The sequence below is a fragment of the Oncorhynchus keta genome, chromosome 12, assembly GCF_023373465.1.
Source record: "Oncorhynchus keta strain PuntledgeMale-10-30-2019 chromosome 12, Oket_V2, whole genome shotgun sequence".
Lineage (NCBI taxonomy): Eukaryota > Metazoa > Chordata > Actinopteri > Salmoniformes > Salmonidae > Oncorhynchus > Oncorhynchus keta.
This window is the reverse complement of record NC_068432.1, coordinates 26,867,208-26,879,160: the sequence shown is the minus strand read 5'-3', so window position 1 is coordinate 26,879,160 and position 11,953 is coordinate 26,867,208. Positions and strand designations below refer to the sequence as shown.

The window sequence follows — 11,953 nt, the reverse complement described above, 5'->3', positions numbered from 1 at the left end:
GACAGATTGTGCAGGCCCTTATTTCGAGACCTCCAGTGCGCCTCCATGGCCCGGTCTATCCTGTGCCTTCTCCCAGGACCAGGCTGTCTCTCCGTCTCCTCCCTCCAGGTTCTCCCTCCTGTCCGGAGCTGCCAAAGCCGCCCGTCAGTCAAGAGCTGCCAGAGCCGCCCGTCAGTTAGGAGCTGCCAAAGCCGCCCGTCAGTCAGGAGCTGCCAGAGCCGCCCATCAGTCAGGAGCTGCCAGAGCCGCACGTCAGTCAGGAGCTGCCAGAGTCGCCCTTCACTCCGACGCTGCCAGAGTCTCCCGTCTATTCAGGGCCCGCTGCAAGGGTCCCCAGGCTGTTGTCTGTGGCGAGTGTCGCCGCTCCAAAGGCGACACCTAAGTGGGCCAAGACTAAGGTGGAGTGGGGTCTATTTCCCGCTCCAGAGCCGCCACCGCGGACAGGTGCCCACCCAGACCCTCCCCTATGGGTTTAGGTTTTGCGGCCGGAGTCCGCACCTTGGTACTGTCACATCCTGACCTTGGTTCATTGTTTATGTCTCTATTTTAGTTTGGTCAGGGTGTGAGTTGGGGTGGGCATTCTACGTTTTGTTCTGTGTGTTATATTTCTAGGTGTTTGGCCTGGTATGGTTCCCAATCAGAGGCAGCTGTCAATCGTTGTCTCTGATTGAGAACCACACTTAGGCAGCCTGTTTTCCCACTATGGGTTGTTTTTTATTTTATTTTATTTTACCTTTATTTAACTAGGCAAGTCAGTTAAGAACAAATTCTTATTTTCAATGACGGCCTAGGAACAGTGGGTTAACTGCCTGTTCAGGAGCAGAACGACAGATTTGTACCTTGTCAGCTTGGGGATTTGAACTTCCGGTTACTAGTCCAACACTCTAACCACTAGGCTACCCTGCCGCCCACTAGGCTACCCTGCCGCCCACTAGGCTACCCTGCCGCCCACTAGGCTACCCTGCCGCCCACTAGGCTACCCTGCCTCCCACTAGGCTACCCTGCCGTTGTGGGTAGTTGTTTTCCGTTTCAGTGTTTGCACCATATGGGACTGTTTCGGTTTCCATTTATTATTTTGTATGTAGTGTTCAGTTAATTAAAGGAAATATGAACACGTACCACGCTGCACTTTGGTCCTCACCTTCTTCCACCAACAGCTTTTAATTTCCTTAAAACCATTCAAACTGATGTCATTTGGAAATTTTGCATGGAAAATCATTCCCGTTTTTTTTTAGGGGGGGGATGAAAGGTATTGCAGAGATGAAAGAGAACTTGAAGTATTCATCAATTTATGTCATTATTCTGGTGTGCAATGGTTTATGTACTGTAGTCTTCTAGGGCAGTATTGACAGAAGAGAAGCTGCATGTATCTAAGACAAGTTGACTAACAAATAACCTAGCAAAATGTCCGAAATTATAAGAAAAAATATATTTAAGTTAGGCTTTTAAAAAATCCTACAAGTCCAAGCTGGGGGGGGGGGTCTAAGCTAACATATGGAATTATTTTAAGAATGTCATACAATGGATCATTTAGCTATTTGATTTCAAATTTTAGGACCCCTTTAGGTATCCCAAAAATAAAAATGTGATAAAATATAGCATTTGGCCTATACTAACATGACCCATAGAAACTCATTGAATAACACATTCATAAATGCCAAAAAGGACAGTCAAAAAATGGATCATAACAAATATGGTTTTGAAGTGTCTAAGCGATATAAGAAAAATCAGGAAATAAATATATATTTTTTACACATATTTAACCCCTTATTTCTGTTGGCACAAAACTCTCTTACCTTTAGACGAGTCCCTGGACATTTGTGGGGGTCATAGAGCAAAACGAAGACTATCATGTTCGTGAGCGTCTCCCCTTTCTACAGTGAGGTCCTATTAGTTTGTAGCCCAAACAGTTTGGACGCTACAGACAAACTGTTGTTACATCACCGGTGTGTTGGCACATCACAGGTGCATCAATAGACTCAAGGAAATTAAACCCACACCCCTTGTCAAAAGATTGTTACCCCATCTCTGAATGTACAGCGCATTTTCTGTCGGCCTATTTGCTGCTGCTGAAAAACATCCCCACTGAATGATGCTGCCACCACCATTCTTCACTGTAGAGATGGTGCCAGGTTTCCTCCAGATGTGATGCATGGCATTCAGGCCAAAGAGTTTAATCTTGGTTTCAACAGACAAGAAAATCTTTAGGTGCCTTTTGGCAAACTCAAAGTGGGCTGTCATGTGCCTTTTACTGAGATGGTTGTCCTTCTGGAAGGTTCTCCCATCTCCACAGAGGAACTCTGGAACTCTGTCAGAGGGACCAATCGGGATCTTGGTCATCACCCTGACCAAGGCCCTTCTCTCCCAATTGCTCAGTTTGGCTGGGCTGCCAGCTCTAGGAAGAGTCTTGATGGTTCCAAACTTCTTCCATTTAAGGATGATGGAGGCCATGTTGTTCTTGGGCACCTTCAATGCTGCAGGCATATTTTGGTACCCTTCCCCAGATCCGTGCCTCGACACAATCCTGTCTCGGAGCTCTACGGAAAACTGGTTTGACCTCACAGCTTGGTTTTTGCTCTGACATGCACTGTCAACATTGGGATCTTATAGAGACATGTTTGTGTCTTTCCAAATTATGTCTAATCAATTGAATTACCGCATGTGGACTCCAATCAAGTTGTAGAAACATCTCAAGGATGATCAATGGAAACAGGATGCACCTGAGCTCAATTTTGAGTCTCATAGCAAAGGGTATGAATACTTATGCAAATAAGGTATTTCTGTTTTTTACTTTGAATACATTTTCATGAGAAAAAAATATAATTTCATCCATTTTATAATAAGGCTGCAATGTAAGAAAATGTGAAAAGGTCAAGGGGTCTGAATACTTTCCGAATGCTCTGTATTCTTAATCTTCATTTTTAATGTGTGGCTGCACTTCCATTATTAACAACATGCTGAAATCCTATCTCACCTGGGAATCAAACTTTTAAGAAATTACAAAGAGCAAAGCTTGCTACACTGTGAGCTATTTGTCCTGTGAAAATGTTGTCCGTGTTTTAGTAAGCTAACTTTGATTAGCAGATGATGCCGTTTGACTTCTGTTGTCATGGAAAAGTGTTTGATCACGTCTAATATGGAATATATTCCGGGTCGCCTCTGGAGATAACGTCAATGAATACGTCGACTCAGTCACAGGATTCATCAAAAAATGCATAGATGACACTATACCGATAGTATCTTTCAAACATACTTTAATCAAAAAACGTGGATTGATAGCAGACTTGTAGGAAAACTGAAAGAGAGAGATGCTGCTAATAAACAGGGCAAGGGGACAATAGTTTGGTTAAACAATACAAATATGACTTACACAGATCGATCAAGATGGTAAAACACAAGTATAGGGACAAAGTGGATGAGCCCCCATCGATCATGGATTACATAAAGAAAGCCAGCCATATCACAGTCACCAACGCCACTCTACAGGACAAGCTAAATACCTTTTATTCAAGATTACAGCAAAAGGATCCTGTGCTGCCGAGGAGAGCCCCTGATGACAACGTGGGCTACACACTCAGTCTCCACTGAGGACGTATGTAAGTCATTCAAACGTGTTAACCCTCGCAAGGCTGCCGGCCCAGACGGCATCGATAGCCGTGCCCTCAGAGCATGTGCAGACCAGCTGGCTGTTGTGTCCTCTGACATTTTCAATCTCTTCTTAGCTCAGGTGTCTAAGCCCTCCTGCTTCATGATGCCCACTATCATCCCTGTGCCCAAGAAATGGAAAGTAAATGAACTGAATGACTACCAACCGGTAGCACTCACTTCCGACATCATGAAGTTCTTCGAGAGGCTAGTCAAAGACCATATCGCCTCCTCCCTCCCCGACACACTCGATCCTCTCCAATTCGCATACCGCCCTGACAGATCAACGGACGACTCAATCGCTATTGCAGTACACACTGCCCTTACCCAAAAGGAATTCATATGTGAGGAAGCTGTTCATCGACTACAGCTCGGCCTTTAATACCATAGTGCCATATAAGCTCATTACAAACTTACGGCCCTGTGTCTAAACTCCTCCCTATGCAACTGGGTCCTGGACTTCCTGACAGGCTGTCCCCAGGTGGTGAAGGTAGGCCATATTACCTCTGCAGCACTGATCCTTAATACAGGGGCCCCACAAGGGTGCGTCCTCAAACCGCTCATGTATTCCCTGTATACCCACAACTGCATGGCCTCCCACAGTTCCAACTCCACCATGAAGTTTGCTGACAACACCAACAATGACGAGACAGCCTACAGGGAGGAGGTAAGCACTCTGACGGTGTGGTGCCAGGTTGACAACCTCTCCCTCAACATTAGCAAAACAAACAAGCTGATTGGGGACTTCAGAAGGAACCAGGCTGGACAAAAAACTGAAAGACTGACCAATACTTTCTACCCTCAGACCATTGGACTGCTGAATAGCCACCACTAGTCAGCTACCTGCTTCCCCCACACCCTCAACTCTCACTTGCCTTACATGCTGCTCCCTCTATTGACATTCTTTCTCCTGCTGACCCCCCTCCACGTTACTCAGACCTTTACTCCACCCCCACCACAATGACATTCATCACTGTTGCAGTTGTTAATATGTATATTATTCTTACTTTTTTATTACAATTTGTATTCTTTTTATTTCACTCAATGTTCATGCTTTTTTATTTTTTGCAATTCGGATGATATGTTTCGAATCCAATTAATTGTACTTAAGATCCCGTTCAACCTCTTTAATGTCTAGTGTTCTGTTAGTGGTGTTCCAATGAATACCTCAATGTGTGCGTGTGCCAAACTAAAAGCGTAACATCTTATATTTTTAAAATGACAAATTCAAAACCTTCATTATTACTCTCTAGAAAATTACCACATTGCTGTCAAGTAGGAAACATTTTTTTTAATCACCATGTGGGAGGGGATATGGCTAGGTGTTGATATTTTGTAATTATCAGCATAAGCCAGGTTAATATAATGCTCTGTCAATATCTTCACTTTCACACACAGTATGTACACATATGGTTTGGAATTAGCAACCTTTTTAGTTGCAAATGTATTCAAGAGACTTTCCACGGGTATAATTTAAAAACTGAAACAACAATGTTTATTGATGGCCAATGCTGCCTCTTCTGTCATAGATAAAATAATGAAACACTCTCTCCTTACTACATCTAAAAATAAAGAATGAAAGTAGTGTCAAAAAACAAACAAACAAAAAAATGATAATCCATTTGTGACCTATTTCAGACTCAGCGTGAGCCCCATTGTTTGGAATAATAAAAAAATGAATTATATTTCCCCTGGCACGTAAATATCTACAAAGCTTCCATCACTGACAAAGGAGTTTGTTACTATGGGACCGGGAGGAAATTAGGACTCCAGAGCACGGGGTACAGCGCCCAATTCCCTCCAAAAACAAAGTGCTGTTTGTTGTGCCACGGATGTGGATGTGATCCCAGTTCTAATTTTGAGTGTCCCACCCCTGTGTGTTGCGTTGTGGTTTTGAGATGTGTGAAGCCTGCAGCATTAGTGCTGCCTCCCTGCTCATCTCTCTCCAGAAAGTGGAGCATTGTCAACATGTATGTTTTAATAGGATAGCAAAATAAACCTGTTTTCTGGTCAGCAATTACCCATTCTTCTGGATCGGTGTAAATTAGGAAAAGCTGCAGAAAAGAGGCTTTGTAAAAGCTACAGTGGAAGGGGGTGGGGGGTTACGTACACAGGGTCTCAAATGAAGAAGTTGCTTCCCTTTTGTTACTGTGACATACTGTATATACAGCCTTGGCTCATTTCAGGCTCTGTTGATTCGCCCACGGCCCACGCACTCCTCCAAATGCTCTTAGCTAGCCACTTTCTGTCTTGCCAGTCAGTCCTACTACCAATCTCTTCCCTTTGTGTCTCTCTGCACAGTCTATTCATATATCTCCTTTTTGTTTTTTGAGCTAGCGAAATAGTATATTCTGTATGTGCTCTGTTGGGTCTAAGGAATTAGCTGCCTGACTGTTTCCACGTGAAGGCTTTGTGGTTGGTTGTTGTGACTTGACAAGACCCCCCTATCCACTCATAATGAACCACAGAACACAGGAAACTTTTAAAGATCTAACTCACCACAGCCCTCACTGACCGGACTATTCCTACTGGACAATAGGAATATGAAATAATATCACTGTTAGGTTACTCTCTGGACTTTGATTTCACCATGGATGTGGTATGTTAATTGTATCATGTTCTTTCTTTCTTTATTGCATTGGTGTTGTACAGTGGACCAGTCATGTTCAGTGTCCAAAGAGCCATACTGTTAAAAGGAGTTAAGTAGTTCAACTAGTAATTCAACTACATTTTGTAGTAGCTTGGTCGTAGTTGAACTAAATTCAAATCTAGGTAGTGTTTTCAGTAGTTAATTACTTTTTTGGCAATGTTGCTAACTACTGAAACTACACACTACTTTTTTTGCTCAAATAAAATAAAACATGGCTGAATTCCTTTATTTTTCTGAATCAGACCTTCCTAATTCTCACTTGAAACATATTTTTTTGTGTTTAATAGGCAAAATTACACATTCTGATTTCATAGTGATCTGTTCTTACAATTTGTAGCTTGGATGTGGTGAACTACTTTTTCAGAGTAGCTTTAGTTAAGTAAACTATATTTTTAATTAAGGATAGATTTAGTGTTGCTTGTTCCAGTGTGAAGTAATTATTGGTTTGGTAACTATGATTTCAGAGTAGCTTCCCCAACACTGAGTATCACACCTGTGTTTATTGTCATACAGCATTGAAGATGTTAATCGCATTTTAGGCAGGAGCACATCCAAATGCTGCAGGGGGTTAGGTATGGGGGTCGGATGAGTGGAAAGGTGATATGCCTGACGGTTGTGATGCTGTCTGTTGGCTGACAACTTTCTCAGCTTAGAGGTGTTACAGCTAACAAGTAGCAGGTCTGTCTGCTGTCAGCCTGTAGGCCACCCTAGGTCTCTGGCCCCAGCCTCAGCCCCCACTGCCTGACGCTCCACACTGTGACAGGACAGACCCCTCCCCCCCGACTCCTGGGGCACACACAGCCCCAGATCCACAATGCACCAGGAGCCGTCATGGCGGATGAGGAGTGACGCTTCTGAGGGAAGGAAAAATCCCTTTTTTCCTTAGGTGTAATGAAAGGTCAGGAGGTAGTATCAGCGGGAGAATTACTCCCCCTGCTGTGTCCCTCCTCGCCAAAGCAACAACAGAACAACACATTTGTGGAAGGAGGGGGGATAGGAGAAGAGAAATAGAGGTGGGGGTAGGAACAGGTGCAGAGGTTGAAGGAATGGCTAGATATGGGTTCTGAGGGAGTAATGTGGAGTGTGTGGAGGTGGAGCTAGGGACTGTCAGGGAGTGAAGGGGGGTTGAAGTAATGGGCTGAGGGGAAGGAGGGGGAGGGGGGCTCGTTAAAGACATCTTGCCCTTGCAGCACCTCATCACATTCAGAGTTTTTTATCCATGCTTCCTGAACTTCCACTGGCTTTTCCGCTCCAGTTGGCTCACGGCGGACAATGTGATCGGAGTGTCCCTGCCTGCGCTGTGTGTTGTGGAATGGAATGAAAAGTGTTCCGGTCTTTAGTTAAGATGTCAATGTTGCATGAGCCTCCTCAAGGTCAACACCCTAATGAGAATCCTCCAAGGACCACGGTAATTATCGAGTAACAATGCAATGCAAGGCCAGAGAGAAAAAAATATAATTATTCTTGGGCACGTAGTAGATAAAGGGTTTCATTTCCTCCTTTCCGGAGAGAGAAATGACCTAAAAGATTCTATTTCCCCAAATACTTCTCCAGCCGGCTCCTTCCTATGTGGTCATTGCAAATTGCAATGTCAGATCCCCATTGCCAGTCAATCTCAGGAGTGGGGTCGTTTCGATGTTTAATGGAATGGTGATATACCTTCACACAAAGGTAACATAATGCTATTTGGCAATTCAGCCTAGCTAGATAGCTTTCCAACAAGCTTGCTAATTTGATTCCACAGATCTCATGACAGCTGCTATAACCTGTTATTGATGACATGCCACCAGCTTTACCAACAAACTGTATTATTTGAGTAGTGATGTCTGTGTGTGAATGGCACAGAGGGGGAACTGAGGGTAGCAGAGGATGGAGATTGATCAGTGCTGAGACAGTGGCCGTGCCTCTCGTCGAGAGTTTCAGATTTTTAAGGTCACGCCGGCAGAGCCAAAAGGGCACATCAATTTTAGAGCCCTCATGATGAACAGAACAACATGTCTTCTCCTCAATCACTCAGCCCCCCTCCACCCCCCATGGAGCAGAGAGAACAGCTTTCATCACCCCATCTGCAAGGAGTTCCTTCTTGATTTGTGTAACGTGATCATGTGCATGATCAGAATAAAAATACATCTGAAAGGAGACACAACTTATGTAAACAGACAAAGCTGAAAGGAGGATTGTTTAATTTTGTCATGGCAATGCCTGCGCAGTACTCGCTGCCTGCCTGCGTTAGTAATACAAAAAGAAATGCTATTGAGCTGCATCACCATTCTGTGTTCACACGCTCAGATGTTTCATTATGTTGCGTCTCATCCATAAAAAGGAGGATGTTTTGTTGATTTTACAAACAGTAAGAAGATTAATCATGTATAGTGAATGGATCCAAATAAATCACACGCTAACAGGGCTCAGTATTGTTCAGTCCTGATATGAGAATGAACACGGACATGTAGGATACAGTCTGAGTGTTGCTGCGAGAGGATGAATTGTCTTTATGTCGGCATTGGCCTTCTTCTGACCCATCCTCCTTTCAAAGGGGGCTGTGTAGGAAACAGCTAAGCACCCTGACTAGTCATGCCATGTTTTAAACCAGGACAAGGACAAAAACAATGAGCTGTTCAGCCCGAGACAGCTTCAGGGAACAGCAGTGAGTGGGAGGAGAGTGAAAAGATAACATCACAAAAAAACACAGAGACAAGAAAAGGAGAGGAGAACAAGGCAGAAGGAGGAGGAGGGGAGAATGGGCGAGCAGGGATCAGGGTGACCCCGTGCCAGCCGCTTGGGAACATGTTCTGCTGAAGCCGGAGAAAGGCCTAAACTAAACTACACCAAGTAGTAATCTCACCACCACAGACACAAATCCTGGGAAACAGTCTTGACGCCAACCGACCCCTCTCCATGGAACAGGGCTACGCTGCTCTCCCAGTCACCCAGTCCCATAGCACAGAGGAATGGGATGACTGACTCTGAGGAGCCACGCGGTCAAACTGCTCATAAAAGCAGCACCAACTCCATTCTGACCTGACAACAGTCAGTGGGATTAAATTGACAGGGCTCCCTGTCATGTCCACCTGCCCTCTCATAAAGGCCCCATTAGGACATTGTAAGGAGAAGGTAGGAGAAAACACTTAGACAACCACGATCAAAGACCCACTGTCTTTCTGTCACACCTGTGATGATGGGCTGGTTTAAAGGGTCAGTAGATGATTCAAGGGAAATTTCACCGCTGCTCTATTTCACTATATATCAAATCCATAGATATGTTTTTAAAATATCAGATGTGTCATGAAAATGTTGAATTTCCTCACTACACATAAATACGAGCATTTCTGCATCTCACCGGTAGAAACGGGCCAGCTACATTTACTGGTTGTAAGCAAACCACAATATCCAGAATTCATAGCGATTTCAGGACGTGGAGGACCGCCCGGTGGAGGAGTAGGGTATCCAATTGATGGGTGAAAAATCAAAATGTCTGATTTTGTAGCCAGCACTTTCAGCCAGTTCTAAACGGAACTGAAGTCACAACTGATGGGGTTGCTATGTCGTCAAACATTGAAACGTGATGCTATTCCAGTGAATTTCCCCTTCACTTCAAAGAGGAAGGCATCCGATCAGCCGACATCAGTGCAGCAGAAAAGAAGGCAAGCTGAGGTAACGTTATCTAGCTAACTAGTTAACTACCATCGAACTACATTTGTTTATCTAAACTAAAATCTAGCTCGGTAGCTTTCACAATGCGCTAGCTAGACATTCCAAAGCATAATAATGTAACTAGCCAGCTGCTAACTGGCAATGTTATTTGAAACTTTGCAAGCTAACATTAGCTTCGTTTAGGTTACGTTAGCTGTCTAGCTAGCTAACTACCGCAGAGGCTAACATGACTAGCATTATGGGTTTTATTTAGCGTCCCACCCCATCAAACATCTGCAGCGGCAATAACATCAAGCTCAGGGGGGTTGGGATATGCAAACAAGGCAAAAATAAGCACACCCCCCTACTGTTATTATTATTGACATTAGGGGGACCCGTTGGATAGATAAACACTTTCAGGCTGGAATAAGCTCAAACTCAACATCATCTGACTTTGAAACAAGCCAGGACAGCCAAAGGTATTTATGAAAGCACAATACCCTCTTGAGAAAACAAAATTACCAATACGCTAAACTGTCTACAAGACAAGTGTCCCTCCAACTTTTTACACCCTTGCATTCAGTTCTTTGGTATGAGGGAGAGGGGCTGTTAGTATACTCTTATAGACTATTCACTCTATTGTTGGCAGTGCTCGTCTACCCAACAGCACAACTGTAGGTGCTCATACACAACTATACATGACTAGATGGTCTACAAGTCAAGCCCCCCCTCAACCTTTTCACATCTTTGCCAACAGCCCATCTCAATGCCCCATTATTGACTGTGTGTAACAAAACACATACCAGTCTACTGTACCCTTTTTTGTTTAGAGATGAACATGGTTTATTGTATGATTACACACCCCCATGATAAGTCTTCATGTCTTTCAAGGAGACTTGGAGTACATACAAAGCTTCTGCAAGAGGTCGAAGCAGTGGGTGGTGAAGAACACCGCCACCGCGCCAATGCCTGCTAAACCAAATGCCATTACCCAACACAAGAAGAGGTTCACCAGCTGAAGAACATTCAGGACCCTGCCTGGAACATTCAGGCAACACAACGTACATATTCAGTTAGACTGATGTTGTAGTATAATATAGAATGCCCAGTATGCTCACAACTGCATTGTGGTATAGATATTTCTAGCTCTTGTACATATGTATATAATGGTGTTATATAATATTTTTGAATGTATTAGATTCAGTGAGTAAACAATTCCAGGTGCATCAGAAACCAATAAAGTGTTGACTTCCACTTCTGGATGAATTCATTGTGATATTCATGACATGTATTTGGTTAAACTAGCTTCAATCTTCCTGATAAAACAAATCATGCAAGGGGTTGGTGTATCATTTAATCTTTAATTTGTTGCCAAGGAAACATGTTTTAATAAAACAGTAGATTAGTCTGTCGATATAGAAAATAAGTACCCGAGGCTTGTATTCAAGACGTGTATTTGCTCTGGAGACCTAGGTGCGTTTACACAGCAGTATGCAGGAACAGTTATGGCAATATATGACATACACTATATACAGTAGTAGAAAAATATACCACTAACGCTTATAATGAATATTATAGTTCTACCAAGTGAATACTTTCATATGATGTATGTGGATGGTGCAGTGAGGTGTTCGGAGTCACTTTGATATAAGGGGAGATTGTTGTTATGGGACCTTTCACATCTTTTGAGAGTCATCAACTTCTTTGTATCCAAGTGATATTTTCTGCAAGAGAAAGATGAAAACGCTATCAGACATTCATGGGCAATCGTTGTGTACTGTCTGTATTCCTACTGTTGCAGCTTGGTGTAGAAATATGAGGTATCCCACAGACACACATTAGCTAGCTAGATGGATACAACACACAGGTATAGTTACTCCAAGACTAATATGAGTCATAAAGCCAAAGTCATTCCTTTACTCTCCGCCATCAAACATTTCTCCAGTTTTGCTCCTAATGAAAGGCACTGAGGCTAGCTCGGTTAGTTAGCTGACTAGCTATAACGTTAGACTACAGTACATTTTA

At 43.5% G+C, this 11,953-nt stretch overlaps 1 long non-coding RNA gene across 1 annotated transcript; it reads left to right on the top strand.

The window, feature by feature from the left end:
• The first annotated feature begins 9,555 nt into the window (after positions 1–9,555).
• LOC118391186 (uncharacterized) lies at positions 9,556–11,182 on the top strand. Its single transcript, XR_004827091.2, has 2 exons — positions 9,556–9,949; positions 10,820–11,182. It is a non-coding gene; the product is annotated as an uncharacterized LOC118391186 (long non-coding RNA).
• The last annotated feature ends 771 nt before the right edge of the window (positions 11,183–11,953 follow it).